This window comes from Sturnus vulgaris, chromosome 1 (assembly GCF_052056855.1).
Source record: "Sturnus vulgaris isolate bStuVul1 chromosome 1, bStuVul1.hap1, whole genome shotgun sequence".
Lineage (NCBI taxonomy): Eukaryota > Metazoa > Chordata > Aves > Passeriformes > Sturnidae > Sturnus > Sturnus vulgaris.
Genome location: NC_142243.1, coordinates 32,969,999 through 32,993,263, shown reverse-complemented (window position 1 = coordinate 32,993,263; position 23,265 = coordinate 32,969,999). Strand labels below are relative to the sequence as shown.

The window sequence follows — 23,265 nt, the reverse complement described above, 5'->3', positions numbered from 1 at the left end:
GTATCTCATTGCCCAGGAGAAGGGTGAGCAGAGGGGAACACCACATTGAAATAAGTACCTGAACCCAGCAGGCCAAAGGCAAGGCTGCTCTGTGGAAGGGGCAATAAGCTGCCAGGGAAAGGAAGGAAGGAGGGAAGGAAGGAAGGAAGGAAGGAAGGAAGCATCAAGGAAAGGTGCTCTAGGGTTGCTTAGCTAAGTATGTTCAAACTGATGACTGCCATGGCCTGTGTCTGGGTGGAAAAAGCTATTCTGTAGGAGATGCACATGCAGCAGCACAATGGATCTAAAGTTTCTATGAACACCCTTATTATGTTGTGTTCCTCACCTGTTCAGTGGCAGCACTGAGTTCAGGTGCTACCTGATGCCTTGCATCAGTCACGTCACCAGTCCTGGCTCAATGGTGACAGTCCACCAAGAGGTCACCCCACGTTTGACAACTGATTGATTGATTGATTCAATGCTCCACTTGTTCTTACCCTGGAGAACTGCTCAGTTTGACCCAAATCCTCAGTACTTTTTGCTCAGTATGGCATAGTGGTTGGGAAGAGAAATCTCAGGACACTCGGAGCCTCAGCACAGCAGGGCACCACTCACATGTGACCTGTACACTGCACCTACACTAAAAGCATCTCATCACTGTGGGCATGCAGGGATCACAGAATTAGCTCAAGCAGCTACACCAGGGCTGGCTAACCTCCACAACAGCTGTTCTTCAGGAGTTTATGTGGAAAAGCACAGCTGTTTTGTAATGGTAGAAGAGCACAAATCCTTAGTAGTAATATTTTCAAAAGATTTCCCTCCTTTAAAAAAAATAATTAAGTATAATTATTTTCCTAATAAAATTTAAAATCATCATCATAATCTATAATAAAGTTACAAGTATTTCTATGACTACAACCATGGTGTACTAATGCAAGATCCTTGAATTAATTAAAAGGCAAATATTCCTTAGATTCAACACAAAATATACATTATAAAAAGAGATTTCTGGATTTCAAGTCAACCACCATAAATAATACAGGCTGAGTCAGGCATAATGATTATTTGCATATTTCTACACAAAGAAAACATTGGTATTTCCAATTTTCTAAAAGAAGTCCAGTATTGTGTCATTCAGGAAAGCCGTGCCTTGCATTACTTTCAGTTTCAGTTGTCCCCAGCACAAATAGGAAACCCTTTCCCTTCACTTGAGCTATTTCTGTCAATGTGAGAAGCAGAGAGGACAATGAAGTTTCCCTTGGGTCACGGGTGATGTGGGCACATGCCAGGTGGGTGCCTCAAACACACCCGAGTGGGCCAGACCCTGATCCTCAAGAGCGTGCCTCCACATTTCTGCCTTTATTTATCCCTTAGACACTGCTAGCAGAATTAGGCAATATTTACTCAGAAGTGCCATATCCTTGAAGGGCTGTGAGAACACCCAGCCAGCTGTCCTGATCCCATGGCGACTGTGTCTCCAGGGCTGTGATCCCAGCAAGTGTGAGATGAGCAGCAAACACAGGCACCTCAAGGGGAAGCGCGGGCAGCTGCCCCTGCCTTTGTGCCCAACTCCAGAACATGACCCAAGGCAAACCCAGCAACCCTCAGTCACTGGAACTTCCCCTGCTTTATCAATCAGTTAGTTTTAATTGCATGCTGTGTTTTCATAGGTGGTCTTCATTTCTCACTTTCAATTCTGCTTCACTCTGCACCTAAAAATTTCTCATGCTGCTTAACTTAGGTAACACAGAATTTAAAAATAACATAAGGCAGTCTCCTGACTAGCAGGGTAGTCCATAGAAGATAATGCATTTAATACAAAAGCATGCTATGATATACATATGTATTTGTAGAGTATATGTAATATGTACATTGCGTGTTATATAATGTGTAAACACAACAATAACAAACTGTGTATATATACACACGGAGCTTTAGCATATCCCTGTGATCTTTAGATCACAGTTGCCAAAGGCGATGGATTTGTTACAGCAAAACAAAGAGGAGCGGACCAAAACAAGATTAGCAGTTGCTTAAACCAAATCTTCTCCCTGCCCGGCGTTAATCATTGCTAAGGGCAGGCAGTCACTTACCGCGGCGGAGCTCTCTATCACAGACCGGGGGGAAAGCACACTCGGGAGGGCCGGGACGAGCCGGGCCAGGGCTGGCTGCCGGGCCCCAGGGCTCGCCGAGCCCGGCTGTGCCCTCCGCCACCCGCTGCCAGGGCACGGCCCGCACCCGAGCTCCCGCCTCCACACACACAGCCCCGGCAACCCGCCCTGCCCTGCCGCTCCGCTGGCCCCCCGCTGTCCCGAGGGTCTGACACCCCGATCCCGATCCCGATCCCAGTCCCGATCCCGCTCGGCTCACCCGCCGCCGCCGCCGCCGCCGCTGCCCGGAGCCGGGAGAAGCCGGCGCGTCACCGAGAGCGGGCGGGGCCGCGCTGCCCGCCCCGCCCGGTTCCGGGAGACCCAGAGGTGCGGAGAACGAGTGGCTTTCCTCGAGCTGAGGGTTTGTCAGCCCCAGCCACCTGGGAGGGGGAGGAGGAGGCTGGGTGCTGGGGCCGCGCCTGTGGAAGCGGAGAGGGGATGGAGGAGTCCTGTGACCCGCATCCCGATCAGATCTGCATCCTCATCAAATCCCGTGATGGAGTCACCTTGAGTGAGCCGGGCTCTCCGGTGATTACAGCCTGTAACACCGCAGTTGTAGGCGCCGCATGTGCTTGCTGAGATTGCGCCCTAAGAACGCATCGTGCTCACACTGAAAAAGTCCAGGTTTACCGGGAGTTTTTAAGAAGTCTCTTAGTTAAGAAGGGGAAAAAAAAATAAAGAAATTAAAATTATCCCTGAAGTTTTACAATAAATGACTGGACACAGGAGTTAATGCTATGGTCTAGTTGAGAAGGTGGTGATAGGTCAAAGGTTGAATTTGATTATCTTGGTGGTATTTTCCAACCTAAATGATTCTGTTGTTCTGTGATTGATCCAATTAACTAGTTTTTAAAAGATGAATAAAATATCTCCCGACAGTTTATTTTCACCTTTACTTGGTTTCTCAGGAAATCAATGGTCTAGTAATTTTGTTTTGTTTTGCTGGCTAGGTGTTAAAATTCCAAGAGGGATTTGAAATACATGATCAATGTTGTGTGCCATCACCTGGAGATTTTCTTCTTAATAGTGTTTATGGCACAACTCTGAAACCTTGGACTTCTGGGTTTTGGAATCTGTCTTCTGGAAAAGAGCTTGGAAAGCTGGGGGAAATAATGTATCTGTGACAGTGCTTGTCTCTTGCTCTTAAGGCTTTTCTTTTGTGCTGAAATTTGTTTAAGGGTAATAAATGAAAGCACCTTGGAAAATATCCACTGATGAGAATGGAAGGAAAAGAGTTAATTTTCTGTTGCAATAAGGGGTAAGGGTTTCTGCTTCTAAAGAGCTTGGATGATCTTTGCTTATCTCAGTACTGATAAGAATCCCTAGAAGATCTAAACAACTTCTCCTATTTTGAAAAAGAGAAATAATTTTAGTACCATTATATTTAGAATATATATTATATAATATATATACTTATATTATATATATTATTATATATTATTTCTAGATATACTTATTATTATTACTAATATATATTTACTTAATTTCTAAATACTAAGAAAGGCTATAACCTTTTATTTTCTTAGCTTTTTTCCTGTAAACTGTGGACTAATTTTTCCCATAATACATCAAAATATGAAGCAAGATCTAGGATAAAAATTCTCAAAGAAAATAATTACTAATTTGTCTTGAGTTCTCCAAAACTTCTATCCGATAAGAGCTCATAAGCAAAACACTGCAGAGACAGGTAGAGATCAAGATGAACAACTGCTGGAAATAGTAAGAGAGAATTACAGGGATGTTACATGAAGTGTCTGTATCAGTCTTTTCCACAAAATATCTGGCAATGGGGGTTCACCATCACTGGCAATGGAGACTCCACGTGGGTGTAGACAGGGTGACAAGTCACTTGTCCTGTAGTGGCAAATTTTGTGGTAGGATGGTGAAAGCACCTAAAGGCTGAACATCACCTTTTTTGCTATTGCTGTCAGATGTTGTGCTGAGCAGTGGCTCTGAGCAACCACTCTGTCCAAAAAAGGGTTCACAAAGGATGGCCAGAATAGGAAAAGGCTGAAATGAAAGGAAAGAATGAGACTAACATAATTAAATAGCTCTCTGTGGGATTGCTATTTATTTTCAGAAATAAATTTTTTCTTATATTCTAGCATTCAAAAATTAGTATCAGTGAGATTTATAAGCCTTAGTTATCTCTGCATAAATGTGAAATAGTGCTACCTGTAAGCCACACAATTTTGCCACCAAAAAAAGTCATAATTAGCTATAGTCAAATTACAGATTTGACAATAGGGACTATACAGGCAAGTGTTCTTAATGGAATAAAGAACAATTATGACAGGGAACAGTTTTTTCTTTTGGAGAAGGCCTGTTCAAACTTCCAAACTAAAAATTTGTAGGATTTCAATTCTTCATTCATTTTCCAGACATTTTTTTGTTCTGTCCCACTTCAGTGCTATACTGAATAATCACCTTTCATAAGGCTACGGTGTGCAGATATATTTCAGGAAATAATGGGAAATGAAAGACCTTACTAAGATGACTGTGACAAGCAACAGAATGAAGATGTGAATGATGCCCCTACAGAATTTTTCTTCCTCCCCATTTTTATAGGAAAGCTTGCATCAGGACGACCAGATGCCAATCATAATAATATTCACATTTTCTGGTTCTGAAGTGGAAGATCTGTTCTTGATGGATTTCCTCACAGGGGTGGGCTTCTCTTTCCATAACCTAGTTTGGTCAATGTACCCAGTTTTTGTTAGCATGGACAAAATTTTCCTAATCTAAGTCACCTTCATGATGTTTCTTATTTTATGTTATTTTTTATTTTCTCTCCATTTATTCATGGATGATGAGTGCTGTATACTCCAACTGCTTTTCCTCCTTGCTTTTGCCAGTGAAACAGGCTCTCAGTTTGCCTTGATCTATATAAAGCTGTCTAGTGAAAGATTCAGAGGGACCAGTTGGTTACTGCTCAGAGCATCTGCCACCAGACCTACTGGAGTGGAAACAGCTTTCAGCTCAACAGCAAACTTCAAGATTATTACAGCTGATAAATTAATAAAAAGTATAACATCTTAGGAAAAAAAAAAAACCAGGAAAGATGAAGGAGAAAAAGATTAAAGGACTGGAAAAAGGAGATTGATTTCCTGAGGAAAGGGATAGAAATCAGGGCAAGAGGGAGTTCTAGAAAAATGGTGTTGGCTAATTTAGTTCTGTTGACAGATGAAAATTTGCACCAAAGATATTCCTGTGCATTCTCTGTGAAGTCCTCACGGTATTTTTGTCCAGTTTCCTTCTGCCAGTGGCATTGTGTCCTGACATAATGTCCAAGTGTTTCTCAGGGTGCAGCTGGAATGGGTGTTGGGGCCTGCTGCTGGCATTGGCTGACCTGCTGGTCTCAGGGGACTTCTTTCCCTACACCAGGAACTTGCCTCCAATGCTATGATAAACTAATTGTGCTTCAGGGAGTTATCAAATCTATGTAAGGTATGTTTTTCATGTTTCAACAACAAAAAGAAGAGAGAACTTTATTCCACAACAGCTCTTCTTAAAATTTCTACAGAAAAAAAGATTTTATTCTGCTATCTTTCCATCAGTTTGATTGATTAGAGATTAAATCTGCCACAGATATGACCATCCATTTATTCATAAGGGTAAACTTAAGTATGCATTCATCAACACTGACATTTTGTTTTAAGTGAGGTATGTATTTTTTGAAGCAAATCTCTGGTTGCCCTTCCTTCCTGCTCTTTGGGTCATTTTGTGGAGCAGCCCCAAAAGACATAGGAAGAAATGTTCCACCTGAAGCATAACAAAAAGCTGCATTCCAACCGCTGATGGAGCCAGCCTGGAACAAATCTTCCAGAGCACACAGAGGGAGAAGGTTACATCCTCCACATTAGCTGGTTTGCACTGCAGAGCTTTTCCTGCTGGAATGCTGCTGCTTGCTAACATAGACCTAGCCTAAATCATAGAGTGATTACAATGCTGGTTGTGTTACCCCATGTTTATATTCCCTCAATTATTTCATTGGAGTTGAATAAATTTCTGCATCCAGAGAATGTTACAGGCCTGGATCCTGACTGCTTGATCATATTATTAAAAAATCCAGATAAAAGGAAGATTCTTAAATTTGCAAAATACTCTGATTTTTGTTAAAGAGTTAAAGAACAAAGAAATGTGAGATATTATGAACACAAATTAAGACATTATTTTTAAGACTTTCCCAAAATTTCCTTTATCATCGCTGAAGAGGAGGAAATCACACAGCTTTAGGCTGCAGTGAGATTCTTAGACTTAGAATTACACTTAGAAAGCATTAATAAAAAATGAGAGGAATTGTTTCAATGATTGCAGTTCTGAAAAATGCTTGGTAAAAATGCTCAGAGTTTTAATCTTGTGGAAGGTGTAAGGATTAAAAAAAGAGTGAGATGAACAAAAGAAGGAAGTCTACAAACATTTCCCCTTACTGGTTTGGTTCTGTGGTGGCAAACAGCAATTGTCCCTCAACTATGGTGCTGTGTTTGGTAAGGAGGGATTTCTTTGTAGCTCATTTGCAATAATAGTATGAAATCAACACATTTTCCAGCGTCTTTCTACTAATTTGTATCCATTTTCCAAGTATGTATGGCAATAAGCAGATGAACATATTTAAATACTCCCACCTGCAAATAGGATGTTCCATCATGCAGCTTGGGCAAATGTTCTCTTGTCTGAAACTGCTGAAGGAATGAAACTCTTGGCTTTAGCTTGCCCATTTAGATGACCATGGCTAAGGGAAGACTTTTGATTAGAATAAACAAGTTGCTAGGACCCCGGACATTTTAGTGCAATGAGTGCAGCTGCTTTGGGCTTGATTTTGCAATTGCTGTGCTCTCGCATTCAGCAGTATCTGCTAAATTGCAGTCTCAAAAGTGCTGGGCTTAGAAGCACAAAGTCTGCCCAAGCAAAATTGGGTCAGACTGTGGGAGAGAGAGGATTATTTGGATTTGCATGTAATATGAAAAAGGACTGTTTATTTTGTTTCACTTTCTTTCCTTTTTTTTACCGATAAGTAATTCCAGTTTTCCATATTATATCTGATCTGAAGGCAAGGTCAAATGGAAGGCCTTGGTGTTTTTAGTGTGAAGAAGAAGAAAATTATCAACTGACAAGAAAAGGATTATTAATGAAATTCCTTTTCCATCTTTTCAACTTGAGCTGAAGCCAAGAGCCTTATTAAAAACTGGAAACCATCAGAAAGAGCTATGGTTCATTGCCACACACTTGTTTTTGCACAGCATTGTCTAGTCAACCTGCTGGGCTTGCATTATACTCTCCAAGAAAAAAATAAACAAGAATGAAAGAAACGCGAATATTTTTAAAGGGACTCCTTCTTTATATGTTTGATAAGAGCAAAGTAATACAGACTTTTCCTTTTTCTATCCTAAATTTGCTTCTTACAAGGTTTTTATTATTTTCCTCCTTTCTTTCTAGGCAATTTTTACTCTTCTTAGTTTTATTTCTCAAAGTCAGGTTTAATAAAATAGCATAGAGCCGCTGTTTATTTGCAGGAATACACTAGATGACCAATTAAAATCAACATCCAGGGCAAATTCTAAACTACCAAAAGATACAGCTCTAAAATTTGTTTTGATATTTATGACTATTCCAGAGAAGGTTATAATAATGTAAAGCAGTGCTTGACTGGGAGAGCCTCATACACTGGTTTTCAATCTGCAGTTTCTTATTGGTTGTGTGCTGGTTTCTTGCAGAATGTGAGACCAAAACAATCTTGTTCTTGAAGGGACTCCGGATAAGTGAGTTTTTTCCATCTTTCCTATCTTCCCTTTCTATTTGTGTCCCTTTCTACTGGGATGCAAGGCACAAAAGCCAAGCAGCTATCTGCCCTATTTTCCCTGCTTATACAACGTAATTAAATGTTTGTAGTCGAGGCAGATGCAAACATCTCCTTCACACAATTCAGATTGCCCAGGATTTAATTGGTAATCCCAAAGCACCTGTGCCCCCAGGGTCCAGAGCAGCAGCTGATGGGAATTCTGTACCTCAAGTGGGACATGTCTGGGTCAGACTGGCTATAAGGTGGTAGCTTTTTTTTAAGTTTCCAGAGGCTTGGCTGTGAGCTGCCATTTGTTAGCACAGAAAATGTGCATGTCATATGAAAGGTAGAGCCTATGTGGCTTACTGTGTACTGCCCACTGTTGTCTTGATACATTCATAAAAAGAGGTAGAATAAGAAGAGGCTTGTGATATTTTTCAGTCCAAATACTCTCAGTTGGTGCAATCCTTTCTGCAACTTCTGCAGTTGACTTTTAGACAGTGTCTGTGCAATGGCTTAATGAGGTAACTTTTTGTTCCCCTCAAGCAGAAGGAAGTTAGAGTACCAGCAATGGGAACCAGGTGTGACAATAAAGAGGCTAGAAGGAATTAGTAATTTTGAAAGGTATTTGGACTGCCTGTTTTTGTATGAGATGAGCATGGATGGGAAGGGCCAAGTTGTTGGTGAATATTTTAATACAAGCTGCAGCCAGCTATCAGTGGAGTTAGAAGATCCAGAACAGCAAAGATTAGGAGAAGTAGGTTTGGAAACAAAAGGGTTTACAGGGTCTGGCATTACTGACAGTGGTTAGGGTACTGGGCAACAGACCACTTTTCCTAACATCCAAAGACATCCTAACATCCTAGTCACACCCAGAACAAGCCTCTCCCATCAATGCTTTGATAGCAGAGTCTCAGGGCTTACATGTCTGCTGAAGATGTGGCCACCAAACAGGTCACTGTGCACCAGCTGAGTTTCCATGACTCTGCTGTCGGTTCAAGTAAATGCCACATCATGGAATCTCATTTAGCAGGAAACAAGAGAGGGTTAAGCTAAAGGCTGTCACCTTGCTTTCCCAGTGCTCTGAGATGCTGCCTGTGGATGGATCTCACCAGGCTGAGGAACAATGGGAGCTTGCTCCCGTGGTAGACTCCTCCTGCCATTACCCCTGCCTTGGCTGTGTGGTTACAAGGCAGGGTTTGTGCTGGTGTAGGAGCCATATAGTGTGGCGTTTTTTTCCCAGAATAAATATACTGGTACAATTCCAAATATTAAGGTATTAAGTTGATTTAAAGCTATGTTACCTCAGTGTAACTTAATTTCTTCCTCAGCCCAGGCATAAGTATATACCCTCCAAATGCCAATTTGGTGAACTCTTTGACAAGGCTTTACTATTTTAGGCAAATCTGAATAATTAGACTGAGACTACTCATGTGGTGATAACATTCCCATAGGCAACCTGTACCTACAGCATTTAACATGTCAATGGCTGACACTTTTACTTATATCAATACCCCATTGCTGTGAATAAATTTTACAAGTACATATGTGTCTTCGTTTGAAAAGATTTGAAAAGATAGGTGTCTGCTAAGGAAGGCAGGAGCCTCTCTTGAAATGGAAAATGTCAACATCCTCTCTCCAGATTAATATAATTTTTAAATTAAGGAGCTATCAGGCAAATATATGGGAATAGGAATAACAGTTCTTTGCTTGGAAAATGAAAATAAAATGCAGTAGTACAAAAACACTGACAGAATCAGAATACAACCTGACACCCTGTCAGTCAGGATGTTGGTAGCAGTCCCATTAAATGGTGGCTGCAGTCCTTCTGGAGTGACAGATGTGGTTCTGTTGAAGCAGTGGTCCTGGAGAAGGGTGTAGTTTTCCTCTGAAGGTCCAGTGGTGGTGTAGATGGGCCTGGTCTTCCTCTGGGAATCCAGTGGAGAAATGCTGACTGTGGTGTTCCAAATCTCAGATTTTTATGTAGGTAGGAAATGCTTCAATGGCCCCTTAAGAGAAGACATCTCCCTGGACAGAGGATGGGTCATGGAAGAGATAAAGAAAAACTGCCTCACCTGGTTTTAGCAGCTAGCCCATTAACAGAGGGTATTCCCCCTGGAGTTATGAGGGATGGATGGGTCATGGAAAAGATAAGGAACACTGCTCCACCTGGTTTCAACTGGTGGTGAAAGATGGTGATAGAATACATACTTCTGGTTACATCTTGCATTGCAGCCTAAGACAGTGTGGTTGAAATCTACTGACTTAACTGGTTTGCTCAGCAAAGAAGATGGGCAAGCAAAACTATCGGTTGTTCAGAATCACCTCTTGTATTTTAGGATGTCTTGCTTAGTTCTTTTAATAGTAAGTCAGATGCATCAGATGCCTCCTGCTGCCTGGCACAGCCACATCAGACAGGTTTTGCCCGCCCTGTTTCCCACATATTCTGTTCCTTTCAGAAGAGTGTATCCATTGTCTTAAAGTTATTACAGTGAAGAAAAGCTGCTACTTTTTAAAGCCTCAGTTTAAAATCTACATGGAATAAACAGTCACATTTGTTTAGTATTTGAACTTACAATATAAATTGTACTCTATGCACTAGCATATTTAAAACAGCTTCTTGATTGTCTGAGAAGCATCTGCAATGCCATTTACAGCCAAAGAAACATGTTGTAGGGTGTGAGTGGTGCTGGACCACTGTTGCTTCTTTGCAGTTGGCAGCCTGGGCTTTGTGAGACTTCATGTGTGAGTTACAGCAGTAGCTCAGCACCAGAAGCAGCATTTACTATTACCTCATCATGAATCTATGTGGTCTATTGTTCCATTTCCTTAATTTTGTACATTTACAGTGAAGGAGTAGTGCACTTTGGATTGATCCATGTAAGGTGGTTACTGGGAAACAGTCTGAAGTGCAGAATTGAGAGCCCAGAAGCTGTGGTGTACCAGTTCCCAAAGAAGATGCTCTTATTTTCCATGATGGATGCTTTTGTTTGCTTTTAACACAGCTCACTTCTCATGGTCAGCTAAACCACACAAATGCATACTTAGTGCAAAAAAAAAAAATTGTTCCCGTGGAAAGCTGTTGCAGAACAGATACTCTGCAGTGGTTATTCTTAGCTCTTTCCTGTGTAGACAAGTCCTGTGATGTAGATCACTGCTTTGTCTGCCCTTAATGTCCTCGTGTGAGGTTTTAAAATTATATTACATGGCCAAAAAAACTAATGCCGAGATCTATCTGAAACGTGCCACTTAATTAGACAGGGCTTTAGGCATTCTATTGTCTCTAGTTTCCACCTGTGGCTTGATTTCCTCTTTCTGACTCCAGATTTTAAAACATTTGGGTTTGTTTTTTAAATACCTTGTAAATTACCAATGCTGGATAATAACATAATGTAGGAAAAGTGGTAAAAATTTCTTAGTTAAATTTTTACGAAAGTCTTTGTACTGACCTTCAGATTTATTGACATTGCAAATATTCCTAGGGAGATTGTAATGCCTCTGGTCTCATCTCAGGATATGGGACTCTACTATGCACTTACTGGGATTTCATGTAATTATTTCCATGCAGTACTGTGCTATGTTCTCTCACTTCATTAGCACAGTTAAGCAAGAAACCAGAATTGTTTTTGCAATTATTTATATTTTTTCCCCGGAAGTTTTTGTATTGCTAAACCAAACCAAAACCAAATAATAAAGAAACATTTTGCCTGTGTGAGTGAAGATCATGGTAGTTGGGCTTGCTGTTGCCTTTACAGCGATTATACTCTTATTACAGGAACATTGTGTAATATCTGGGGAACAGGGAGAATTGAGATTTCAGGGACTACATAAGCAGCTCTTCTTTAGCTGTAGCACTCACCTGCCTTTGCTGAGCTTGTATTTGTTCATATCTGCAATGTCCAGGCCTTGATATACTGACCTCCACTCAGACCAGCCTTAGCAGCTACAGAATTAATTTATCACTAAGTACAGGAAAGAGGCATGCAAATTTCAAGTGAGACCCTGCCAAATTGTCTTAATAATGACATGTGGCTGGGTCAGACACAAAAAGATGAAGCTGGATCTGGTTTTGTGCTTATTCAAAATAGACACAAGCAGTGGGCTGTCTGTAGCCATTCAAATTGAGCAGCTTCAGATGGCAAAGAGTATGAAGGGTGATAAGCAAGAGAAGGATGTTTGAACCTCAGTTTTGGTTCAAATGTTCATTTGTCCACTAAGAGAGAGTATTTCTTAAGTTTCTAACTGTCTTTGAAATCTACTTTAGTGCTGATGTCTTTAGGTACATACACTGTCCTCTGCTAATTCAAGCTTTAGTATTGCTTTAAACTTCAATTTTACTTCTTCAAAGCACTATTAAATAAATTTGCCTCTTTTTTATAAATGCAGCATTGCTTATTTTGAGAGAAGTTTATATTCACCATGGGAAGGAGTGAAGGACTAGGAATCAAGCCTGTGATGGCATTGGTGTTATAGATTTCTTGCAATTGTGTAAAAAAAAAAAGAAAAGCTCCATGTCTTTTGTTTTCACATAGCATATACTCGATCATTCTATCTATATGGGTAAAGTGCCTTATAAATAAATGAGAGTGCCTCTCATTTATTTTCACTGTTCTTCTTCAGGTGCTTTGCTGCATCCTCAGCCTTGCAGGTCAGCTCTGTGGGTCTAGTCCAGCATTTACATGTTGTAGGGTATGAGCGATGTTACTGCAAAAGGAACTGGAATGTTTTGGTAGATGCTGCTTCAAGGGCTGTTTTAGCACTACAGCTTTCTTGGAAAGATAGTGATTTATCAATGCATAGTCTTTTAACCAATTTGAAATATTTGCATTTTGCAGAGTTAACCCTTCCAGCTGTTGAGACATTTCCCAAATATCTGTTTATCACCATTTGCTCTGATTCTTCTGTTGCTCTTGCACACATGCACAGCAGGCAAACTGCACATCTCTGTGTACAGCTGGTGTGCACTCCTCCATATCTGCTCTCTCCTGCCACTCCACATCTGACCTGGATGAAGTTGAACAACTTCTGCCTCCTGCCCAAATGTTCAACAAGGGCATTTGTAAGTCAATGAAGGAAATAGTAAGTAATATATTTAGGACATCACACCACCATCGGTGTAACACACAGCCATGAAATCATAAGCAGGAAGGCAACCATGATTTCCCCAAAATCAGCTTAAGAAGCTGTTATTTTTCATCAGAATTGTTGGTAGTTTAAAATAGTCCTTTACAATGTCTTTGGTAAGGCATTTTAATGTTCTAATCTATGTCCTTTTACATACCTATTGAATTTAAGTTTAATATTTAGTTGTCATTCATCCTAAAAATGCATTTGCAAACTTCAGCATGGGTCTTGCATATCTGCCATGAGATAAAGAAAATCAAAATGTCATTATTCAGGCCTTGACCCATACTTAAGCAGTTAATATCGAAGACTTACATTGCTATCTTTATTCCCCTGGTTCACTTACTTCCCTCTAAATGATCACAACATCCTCTTAATGGAGGCACTAATCTTCATGACAGGAGCTCTGACTGCTGATCTACTGGCAGCAAATAGATCAGTCACTAGAAAGCAATGAGCATAATTAGATTCCTGGATGAGATGTCAATATCTGGAACCATCTTGAGGGAAGTCATCATTCATCTCTGAAATTCTTTGGCCACTGCTTGCCATTCCTTTCTTGGGACTAGCACATCCTGAGTGGACCTTCACAAGGAGATGGCCCTACAGAAACTGCTGCTTTCATGCCCCCCCTAGTCCATATATTATGTCGCAGTGGCATAGAATCATAGACTCACAAAATGGTTTGGTCTGGAAGGGACCTTAAGGATCACCTAATTCACTCTCCCTGTCATGGGCAGGGACACTTTTCATTAGACTACATTGCTCAAAGCTCCATCTTCCAACTCTTTCAAGTTATCCACCAAGATCAGGGCCAATATGGCTGAAGAACAGTTCAGTATGAATGTCTGTCAGAAAGATGGTGCACCATCTGCTATTTAGAATACAGCACCCAGAACATTAGCAGCAAATTTACTCTGGAGCAATGAGCATGGTAAAAGGGGTACATTGCTCATTTGACCCCAATCTTTAGCATTCTGAGAGGTTGTAAAACACCTTGCATGGGCAGACAAAAGGTATTTCATTGCAGAATAGCACACAGGTTATGAATTATTTGCAGTTATGTGGGGAAACCCAAACATCAGCCCCCAGCAGCACCTTCCTGAAAGCAGAGGAACAGACTGCAGCAGCCTGTTGTTAAAACACAACGGCTTAGGGCCATGAAACTCGTGGAAGAGTCAACAGCAGGGTGGCACAAGGATGTCTGACTCCCAGCAAGACGGTGACACCGTTCACACCACGCACAGCCAGGTGTTTTCAGAGGTCCCCTGTGGCTCCCCATCATGTCCTTGTAGGTGCCTGCCCGGGCAGTGCAGGCACAGCCACTCCACCTGCTGGGGACTGACAGGGCTGGGTGCAGGCAACAAGGTGACTGCCAGGCTGGAGTGCCATCTACTGAATCACCACCACTGCTGCCCATCGCAATTTGGTGATTTAGCCACAGAAGTTGAAATAAAAGCAGCAACCCTTGAGATATTTAAGTTATGTCTTATATCTAACCACACGTTTAAACACTTAAACTAGCAGTTATGTTCTCCATTGCCCCTGAAGGAGAAAAATCAGCTGTAAGTCAACAACCCATTCAAAAAAAGATAGATTTGACTAGGTTCTTTTCTAAATTGACAGGATAACATATATTTTCTAAGCAGTGATTTGCAGAATACTGAGACACACTACCTGTACATCTGTGACAGGTTAGAGAACCAGCAGAATTTCAATTTTTAAATTCTGCTATTTATCTAAGAACTACCAGGTATTATTCCGTAAAAACAAAGGTTTTAAGCACCTCTACCTGGATCATTAATGCAATGGTTATTAACACTCTCAGGACACAAGCATTTCTCAGGTGACTGGAAGCCTGCAGCCTGCACACTGTTTCACCTGGCTTTTGTTCAACAGAAATGTTGTGTCCTATCCGGGCTTCTTGTGGTGCATGGTGATTGAAGGAGTAAGTAAGTTTTCACTTCCTCACCTTCCCAATATATTTAGTACAAAGATTATTTGGTGGTTCTGGGAAAGCCGAAGTCACAATTCATTGCGTGCCTTTGATCTGTAACTTTAAAGGTGGAGTAAAGAAGTTCAAGAAGCCTTTGAATTGCAGACAGTGGAAGAATAAAATGCATTTAGCAGCCCTCTGTTGTCCAACTTGTGTGAACATATTGGCTCCTGTATAATAGCCTCCATAATTGTATTTATCTTGATTGGTGACATTCTCTTGGCTTCTTTTAAAACAGATTGTCCACATGTCTTGTTTTGAGAGACAGATGTCTACTAAGGAAGGCAGGGGCCTCCCTTGAAATGGCAGACGTAAACTCTTTCTGAATTATTATAATTTTGAAATTTAGGGGCTCTCAGGTAAAGATATGGGAATAGGAATTACAGTTCTTTATTAGTATTGTGTAAGTATTTTTTTAAAAAACGAACCAACTAAACGAGCAAACTACAACTTAATAGGAAAATGAAAATAAAATGCAGTAGTACAAAAACACTGACAGAGTCAGAATACAACCTGACACCTTGTCTGTCAGGGTATTGGTAGTAGTTTGATTAAATGCTGGCTGCAGTCCACCTGGAGTGATGTGGTTTTGTTGAAGCAGTGGTCCTCTAGGAGGGTGTAGGGTTTTTTTGAAGGTTTAGTGAGGATGTAGAAGGGTCCAGTTTTCCTCTGGGAATCCAGTGGAAAAAGGCTGCTCTGATGTTTTAAGTTTTAGATTTTATTTAGGTAAGAAATGTTTGGCTCCTCTCCCTGGGTGGAGCATTTTATAATGGGTTGATGTGATTTTATTAGTTATGTAGTGGGACTTAATGGCTCATTAACAGAAGATACCTTTTTGGAGAAAGGATGGGTTGTGGAAAAGATAAAGGGCACTGCCCCACCGGGTTTTAACAGATGGGCCATTAACAGAAGATATTGCTCCCTGGAGGTAAGAATCACTGCCCTACTTGATTTTAATAGATGGTGATAGAAAATATGCTTTTGGTTACATTTTGCAGTGTAACTTAAGACACCACAAAAACGAGAGGTATTTTTAGCATGCTGACCACAGCACATGCCCACTAAGGAGAAATTGTTATTGCCTATGGGACAGAAGAAGACAATACAAATCAATATTGTAGTAGTAAGTGTTATTGTTCTCTGTAGCTAGAACTGCTTTTATGTATTTCTCAGTATTTTCCTGTTTTATTTGTGTTTGACTGTAGTTATCTAGTTGAAACTAGCTTTTGGTTGTCATTAAAGGAAAAGAAGATGTGACTTTCTAACCTCATTTATGGAGTACTTGAAAATTTGCAACGTAGTCTATTAGGGCTGACATCGCTAAGAATTATATTAAAAATCAAATTTGTAATTCCTAATTTCTTAAGGAAGCAAGTACTCTTTATACACCATCTATTCATATATCTCAGATGTATCTTTGTAGTATCTCTTGCCTTAAATTTCTCCATCCAGAGTTGCACTGACCTATTTCTTTGTTGGATTTTACGCTGCAGTGGGAGAAATGGGGGAGTTGCCAAATATAAAATCCTGAATTCAGAGAAATGCATTTACTAGAAAATCAATCGTGTTGTGACTTGTCAAAATCAAGAAATATTTAGCAGCGACATCCAAAACTGCAGATTAATCAGCTGCAGTAGATGGAATCATAGAGAATAATCAGAAATGCTGCTCAGTAACAAGCAGTGATGTTCCTGCAACAACTGCAGAATGTCTGTCACAACGATGTGAGATGCTGTTTCTCCCTTGAATCTCTGATTTTACTGCCTTCACAGGGTATTGGTTTAGTACAACTGTTGGAGTTTAAAGATTCAGCATATAAGGTAATTGCCTTCCTTGCCCTGGTGAAAAATTTCTCCATTCTAGTTTTACAGGTGTATGTCTGGGTTGTTTTTGTTTCTACTTTTCCAATTAATCAGTAAATGAAAATTAACTGAAAACCCAAACTACAACTCTGTTTATATGATTAAAAAATAATTAATAAAGCTACCATTTCTTTGTTATGCAAAGAAGATTCCTTTATGTATCTATGATTTCAGCAATGCAAGCTTTTCTGAAACATTAAGACATGCTTTTTTGTCGGGCTTTTTGGTTTCGGGTCAATAATTTCAAATGCTGGTGAACAATCCACTGAACACAAAGTCTTGAATTACAGTAGGGTCTGGTAGAATCATTAGACCTCACCCAATTTTCTGTAACAGCTCCTTTCCTGTGGTGATGTAGAACTGGTGTGCAACTCTATGTGCAAATCTGATTCAGTACCTGCAAAAATTATGGAGATGCCTTTTCCCTGAGAACCAGCTCAGGATATAGCATGAATTAGCAAGCTGTCCTTTCATGGCTTCTCCTGTTTCCTGCTTTTAATTTTGTTCCTCTCTTGCAATAGCCTTGCTGCTGCAGTTCCACCCAGTTTGTCTCCCTCCACCTTGGCTGCAGTGCTGGTGTGTGGAACTCAGAACACACCTTCAGCTGGACTTAGCAGCACTGCTGTAATGTCAGGATTTATTTGCACTAACCCAGCAGATGGGCACAGATACACACACACATATATATATATATATATATATATATATATATACAGATATAGATAGATAGATAGATAGATAGATAGATAGATAGATAGATAGATAGATATGTGTGTAATTGTGTCTATGTATTTTTTCCTGGTGGTTTCTGAGAGGTGATTTTGCCTCTTTTGTTCCAGGAGTGGGCAGAGACAGCAGCATTTTCTACTGTTGTTTTGAATGGTGAATAATGGTGTTGTGCCTAAAAGAACAGTTTGTTCAAACAGGCACAAAATTTTTCTTATTTCAGATAGGAGCCCAGCTGGGGCTGTCTTCTGCAGCCTACAGCAACATCAACAACAACAAACACAGTGACTTCCTCTTCCTCTAAAGACTCAAGAAGTAAGCCTTATTGGAGGAGAGATCAACAGTCATTCTGCTTTTCGAGGATGTAAACAATATTGCCAGAGTGATTTGTTATCAGCCTCTAAATATCTGCCTTCTATACAGTACCCTTAAGTGATCCTTAGCTGAGGTTTTTTAAAATCTTGTTTTTCCTGGGTTTTGCAGGGAAAACCTGCTCAGTCCACAGAGCTTTAAACCAAATTGGGATCAAAATGTTTTATTGATCTGTCAACAATATGGAATTAAGCAGCAATCAGTGAAGTGTTGCATTCAAGTAGTAATGCAATAAGTAAGCCCCCGGATAAGACACATTAATGTTAACACCAGGAAATTTATAAACACTCCCTGCAAAAAATGCAAGAGATTTCTGAAATGATACAAGCCTGCCTGGCCCACATGCACATTGTTTTAATACTTGTGAGCATTAACTCTGAAACAGATTCAGAAAAATAAAACCCTGTTTCCACCTGTAACCTTTTTGATTTGTCTTCTTGAAAGTGGTTTTTGTAGCTGACAACACCCTGCCATTTCATGCAAATAATGGTGTCATTTTTATTCAACTAATTTTGAGTTCAGGGAAGAGAATAGAACAGAAAATAATCTTTACTGTGAGGGTGGTGAGGCACTGGAATAGAATGATCCAAGAAGTTGTGGATGCTCCATCCCCGAAAGCATTTAAGGCCAGGTTGAATAGAGCTCTGAGCAATCTGGTCTAGTGAAAGGAAGACAAATTCCTCTGTCTACAGTGGGGGAATTGAAACTAGGTTATGTTTAAGGTTTCCAACCCAGGCATTCTATGTTTCTATGACTAAAATAGAGTAGTAATCCGGTGTTAAGCCCAGCATTCTGCATGACAAACTCTGATGTAGAAGTGAGGGGTCCATCTAGGAGAGCATCTCTCTGCTTTGCACATCCAAGGCCCATACAGCACACAGGGGCAGAGATGAAAACAAAAGGGGAAAGGTGGGCTCTAGAAGAATATGATAAGAAATAATGACTTCCTTAAAAAAGAGACTACTCCTGATTGAAATAATTTAATATAGAAATTATTGAGAAGAACAAAATGCCACCATCTTCTTTTCATTATGATTTCCCAGAGCAGATGTGTGCCTTTAAATGTGTGAAAAAATATTCTCAGTTCCAGAATTTAAAATATCTTCAAGCTGAGAATAAGGTAATTTGCTCATCTTCCATCCAAAGAGACATACTCATTTTTGCTCTGGATGGGCGATGGTGCTCCACTTACCATTGTGTGATATTACATTGCATTCTGTCTCCACATTCTATCTTGTGATACAGTGATCATTGATAGAGTTTTTAATTCCCAGAGAACTAAGAAAGAGGGTCAGCAGAACTGCACCTTGGATTTCTGGAGAGCAGACTTTGGCCTGTTTAGGACACTGATTAACATTGTCCCTTGGGAGGCAATTCTGAGAGGCAAAGGAGTCCAGGAAGGCTGGTCATTTCTCAACAGGGAAATCTTAAAGGTAGAGAAGCAGGCTGTTCCCATATGCAAAAGATGAAGCAGTGGGGAAAACCAGCCTGACTGAACAGATAGCTTTGGCTAGAGCTCAGTCTGAGATACTTAATACCTTCTTTGCTGCAGTCTTTAATGGTAAGTCCAGTTGTTCTTGGAGTATCTGGCCTCTTGAGCTGGAAGACAGGGACAGGTAGCAGAATAAACCTCCCATAATCCAAGGGGAAATGGTCATCAACCTGCTACACCACTTAGACAAACACAAGTCTGTGGGGCTGGATGGGATCCATCCAAGAGTACAGAGGGAGCTGATGTCACACCTATCTGTATGAGGGGCTGGAAGGATTTGGGGAACTACAGGACTGTCAGTCTAACCTTGGTGCTGGGGAAGGTTAGTGAACAGCTCATCTTGAGTGCCAGCAAGTGCAGGATAACCAGGGGATTAGGCCCAGACAGTATGAGTTGACCAACATGATCTCCTGTGACCTTGTGACCTACTTAGTGAAGAAGGAAAGGCTGCAGATTTTGTCATCTGCTCTTCAGCAAAGTCTTCAACACCCTTCTCACAGCATTCTCCTAGAGAAACTGGCTGCTCATGGCTTGGACAGGTGCACTATTCACTGGGTAAAAAGCTGGTTGGATGGCTGATCCCAGAGATGGGTGATGAATGGTGCTACATCCAGTGGTTGGTTGGTCACAAGAGGTTCCAGAAGGTTCAGCATTGGGACCAGTCCAGCTCCATATCTTTATTGGTGATGCAGATGAAGGGATTCAGTGCACCCTCAGTCAGTTCATGGACAACACTAAGGTGAGCAGGAGTGTTGATCTGCAGGAGGGTAGGAAGGCTCTGCAGGGGGATTTGGATAGGCTGGATTGATGGGCCAAAGCCCATGGTCTGAGGTTCAACAAGGCGAAACGCTGGGTCCTGCATTTGGGTCACAACAATCCCATGCAGTGCTACAGGCTGGGGCAGAGTGGCTGGAAAGTGTTAAAGCACCTGGGGGTGCTGGTGACAGCAGGTGAACATGGGCCCAGTGTGTGCCCAGGAGGCCAAGAAGGCCGATGGCAACTTGGTTTGGATCAAGGAGAGTGTGGCCAGCAGGACCAGGGCAGTGATTGTCACTTTGCTGGGCACTGGTGAGGCCACACCTCAAATCTTGTGTCCAGTTTTGGGCCCATCACTACAAGAAAGACATTGAGCTGCTGGAGAGTGTCCAGAGAAGGGCAATGGAGATGGGGAAGGGTCTGGAGAGTGAATCCTATGTGGCGTGTCAGAGGGAGCTGGGGTTGCTTAGCCTGGAGGAGGCTTAGAAAGGTCTTGTCACTCTCTAAGCTGCCTGAAAGGAGGTTGTAGCTAGGTTGAGGTCAGTTTCTTTTCCCAAACAATCTATAGGACAAGAGGAAATGGCCTCAAGTTGCACCAGAGGAAGTTTAGATTGAATATTAGGATTTTTTTTTTTTTTTTTGCTGAAAGGCTTGTCAGTCATTGGAACAGGCTGCCCATGGAAAGTAGTAGATTCACCATCCCTAGAGGTATTTAAAAGATGTGTGTATGTGACACTTAGGGACATGGTTTAGCAATGGACTTGGCAGTGCTGGGTTAATGTTTGGACTCAATGATCTTAAAGGTCTTTTCCAACCTAAATGATTATTTGATTCTAAGTTTCTTTAACATGCCTTTTCTTTATAAAGACAGAATTTCCTGATTGTTGATCCTGCTTATAGAAACTCAGGCAAAAAGGCCCATTGCTTTTCAAAAAAGATTCTAAAGCAAAACTACGTGCACATTTCAAATTGTAACTCTGTGCACAGCAATACACCTGGATAACATTTCTGGGAAGGAGAAATTGTATATAGAAGCCAATGATGCCTCCTCTGGTCTAAGCAAAACAAAGGGATTTGTACATTCAATTGAGGAAAAAAAAGAAACCAAACTCTGCCATCCCATCCCTAAAAGGGTGACCTTTTCACCAGATAAAAATATTTTGGCAGACACTGCAATGCATGCAAGTACTTGACCACTTACTTTATCTAGTAAGAAAACCCATCACAAAAGGTTATTGAATTCTCAAACACCATGTCATCAATGCCAGCATCTTAAGACAATATGAGCTTCCATCTGGCAGGTGCCATCTGGAGCCCTGGGAATCATATTCAATTCTCTCACCAAATTAAAAAATGCTACAGCACTCTACAAGAAAAGCACCATTTCTATTTGCATCAGACTGGAACAATTGCAGGCTCGTTTTTTTGGGACAAGTGTCAATTTTGCTTGGCATAACTTATTAGTTTTTCTAGCTTAAACCATCTATCATTTATTTGAAATCAATAACTAGAGTGCTTCCATAGGAGTCCCTGACAGGCATTATGGGACATGGAAGTTTTCCATTTAAACTTCAAAGGGATGTGGTATTACCCAAACTGATGGCTGGGATTGCGCCAACAAGAGGCAGAAGGAATGAAGCACAAAGCATCTGCAACTCTTTCCTGGTCCTGCTGAGATGAAAGTACTACCAAACACTTTTAGCCCCACTGCTGCAAGCCCTCAAGTGCCCTCACAACTAAAGGCTAAGAGAACAGGAAAACAATTGTCAGGTGGAAACTGCCTGTGAAAGTATACATCAATCAGGTAAACCCCGCAAGAGCTAGTCTGGATATTCACTCTGCAAAACAAAGCACAACGCCTTGAGCTGGTAGAGACATAGCTTTACAAACCTATAGGGAAAAACATGGTTCTGTTTGATCCTGTGACATTTTGTTCCAGGAACCATGCAGCCCTACTTCCATGGTATTGTACTTCAGCTTCTGAGGTGCAGCAGGTCTGTGCAGCAACTTTTCATTTCAGGAGAGGCACCTCAGAAACAAATCCAGAGACATCTGGCTTGGCTACTAGCCCAAGTTTAGAAGCCTCTGTCAGCAGAGTAGACATGTCTTAACATAAGCAGCTAAATTCAAGAGTTGAATAAAGGTGGCATTTTGAGAAGACATATTAAACAGAAAGAGGACACCAATGGCAAGGAGAATATTGGAGCAAATAGGAAAGGAGTACAATCTTCTATGCAGGAAGAACCCAATCCAGGTAAGGAAGTAAGATAATTTGCAGTTAAAAGAGAATTGTAGTTCTAGTTACATTTCTCAACATATGTTGAGTCCTAAATGTAATATAATCTATTGCTAAGAAACTGTCACACAGTTTTAAGGAGAACTGCACCATAAACCTAGAAGAATTACCACAAAGCATGCAGAATCCATTTGTGCTGTACTGATAAAAATCACTTGCAATGATAATAGTTTTTTTGCAGGTACCGTATTTGTTTTATTCAATTTTACAGCAATTTACTCTGATTAATTTGCAATTAATACAATACTAATTAACAAAGTATGGGTTTTATTCTTTCCTAGCAAAGAAATAGGAACCAGGTGGTAAGAAGATGCCATGACTGATCATGATCTCAATTTACATAACCTAGCACTACCCGCTTATGTTTAACCTGAGTATTTTCTTCAGTCACAGTGAGAAGCATTGGAGCAAGCACAACTGGGATTTTTGTGGTTTGTGTGGGATTTTTTTCAGGACAGCAGCATTAATTCAGAGCAATCACAAAATGACAGCCTGAAACTCATTTGGTTTGGTATAAGAAAGGAGACAATGACGAGAAACCTTCGCACAACTCAACTAACTACAGAAGATATCTCATTTATTTAATCAGTTAATTTTAAATTAATAACATTTGTTAACTTTTTGCCTATATATGCAGCACATTCAGCATAACTTTACATAACTTGTAACTTTGAAGTGTTGCATTTCATTACTAGCAAAACTCAGTTTGACACAAAGTGAGGAGAAAAAAAGG

The 23,265-nt window shown here is 40.8% G+C and overlaps 1 protein-coding gene across 5 annotated transcripts in view; it reads right to left on the bottom strand.

The window, feature by feature from the left end:
* The window catches only part of SNX10 (sorting nexin 10), a 34,826-nt gene extending 32,227 nt beyond the window's left edge, over window positions 1-2,599 (bottom strand). The window contains exon 1 of one of the 5 annotated variants that reach the window (XM_088163326.1): window positions 2,350-2,599. The gene's annotated coding sequence lies outside the window, so the exon portion shown is untranslated. Of the gene's footprint in view, window positions 1-2,072; window positions 2,264-2,349 lie in introns of those variants that run through there. The other 4 variants (XM_088163340.1, XM_088163331.1, XM_088163345.1 and 1 more) reach the window with 4 other exon arrangements.
* Window positions 2,600-23,265: the final 20,666 nt, after the last annotated feature.